Here is a 2,223-nt window from a genome sequence, read left to right on the forward strand (position 1 = left end):
CCACCTCCCGGGTTCACGCCATTCTCCCGCCTCAGCCTCCTGAGTAGCTGAGACTACAGGCGCCCGCCACCACACCCGGCTAATTTTTTGTATTTTTAGTAGAGACGGGGTTTCACTGTGTTAGCCAGGATGGTCTCCATCTCCTGACCTCGTGATTCGCCTGCCTCAGCCTCCCAAAGTGCTGGGATTACAGGCGTGAGCCACCGCGCCCGGCTCAATAGTTATTTAGTTATTAGTTCCATGTATTCTGGACTTGGGAAGTCCAAAGAAACCAAGAAGTTATTATTATTATAACACTTTTGAATGCCTTACAAAAACTGAGGCACTGTAAAAATGTTATTTATTGAATAAATCTCTCTTCAGTCATGATATGGCTTGGGTATTTGTCCCCTTCAAATCTCATGTTGAGACGTAATTCCTAGTGTGGGAGGTGGCGCCTGGTGGAAGGTGTTTGGATCATGGAGGCAGGTCCCTCATGAATGGTGTAGCACCATCACCTTGGTATGAGTGAGTTCTCACTCTGAGTTCATGTGAGATCTGGTTAAGTGTGTGGCATCTCTGTCCTCTCTTCCTCCCGTGTGACGTGCCTGCTTCCCCTTTGCCTTCCACCGTGATTGTCAGTTTCCTGAGGCCCTCACCAGAAGCAGATGCTGGCACCATGCTTCCTTACAGCCTACGTTAGAACCATGAACCAATTCGTTCTCTTTTCTTTATAAATCACCCAGTCTCGGGTATTCCTTTATAGCAACGCAAAAATGGCCTAATACAATTCACAAACGTGAAACCAGTGGAGTGCATTCTACAGCTATTGCTGTAGAAATGGTAGACTTTTAAAGGCAAAGGCAAGGAATTCCAGTAGACAAATCTTCCTTTAGGGTGCTCTTTTATGATAGGTTTCTTCAAAAACATCCAAGAAATGTTTCACTTTCCTATCACCTTAAAATAAAAATAAAAAAAAAAACCCCAGAACCTTTAGCATTTCAAATGATAAATCTACATAGGCATTTTCAAAAGCCATTTTGTATATGTGTTTAGCCCCACCATGTTTGCTTGCCTCATTGAATATTCTGGTGACAATACTAAGAACACAAAGGAAGTTCAGAATTAGCATTTTAATGCTTCTCATAAGTAAAAAAATCAACTGAGTCTCATTCTGAAGCAAATGTTAAGTTTGCTAGGTGGAGGCTGTGGCCGATAACCAGTCAGCAGCACTAAAGCTGAGTGTGGATGTTGGCTGTTTTCTTGCAAAGTGGAAATGTTAGCTCTCCCAAATTGGACTCAGTGACAGTCCAGATGTGGGAGTCTGTTATGAAAGAAAGCAGGTTCTGAGTTACTCTAAGAAAGAAGACAACAGCTAATCTTATTTAATTCCAGAAACTTGTCTCTGATCAGCAAATTCTTTTTCTTTTTCTTTTTTTTTTTTTTTTTTTTTTTTTGAGACGGAGTCTTGCTCTGTCGCCCAGGCTGGAGTGCAGTGGCGCAGTCTCGGCTCACTGCAAGCTCTGCCTCCCGGGTTCACGCCATTCTCCTGCCTCAGCCTCTCCGAGTAGCTGGGACTACAGGCGCCCGCCACCACGCCCGGCTTATTTTTTTTTTTTTTTTTTTGTATTTTTAGTAGAGACAGGGTTTCACCGTGGTCTCGATCTCCTGACCTCATGATCCGCCCGCCTCGGCCTCCCAAAGTGCTGGGATTACAAGCGTGAGCCACCGCGCCCGGCCTCTTTTTCTTTTTTTAAGAGACAAGGTCTTGTTCTGTTGCCCCAGCTGGAGACAGTTTACTGCTGCCTTGAACTCCTGGGATCAAGCAATCCTCCTGCCTCAGCCTCCTGAGTAGCTGGGTCTACAGGCACGTGCCACCATGCCCAGCTAATTTTTTTTATTTGTGGTAGAGACAGGGTCTTGCTATGTTGCCCAGGCTAGTCTTGAGCTCCTGACCTCAAGTGATCCTCCCGCTTCGGCCTCTCAAAGTGTTGGGATTATAGGCGTGAGCCACCGCGCCTTGCTAGCAATTTTTAAATATGGATTGCTGCATGATCTGCTCTTCTTTGTTAGAACAGATTTATAAGAACACTCATTCAAAGATATATCTGACTGAACATGTTAAAAAGTAGAATAGTTGGCTGGAGGCTGAGGTGGGCAGATCACCTGAGGTTGGGAGTTCGAGACGAGCCTGACCAACATGGAGAAACTCTGTTTCTACTAAAAATACAAAATTAGCCGGAC

Source organism: Symphalangus syndactylus, chromosome 22, assembly GCF_028878055.3.
Source record: "Symphalangus syndactylus isolate Jambi chromosome 22, NHGRI_mSymSyn1-v2.1_pri, whole genome shotgun sequence".
NCBI classification, from domain to species: domain Eukaryota; kingdom Metazoa; phylum Chordata; class Mammalia; order Primates; family Hylobatidae; genus Symphalangus; species Symphalangus syndactylus.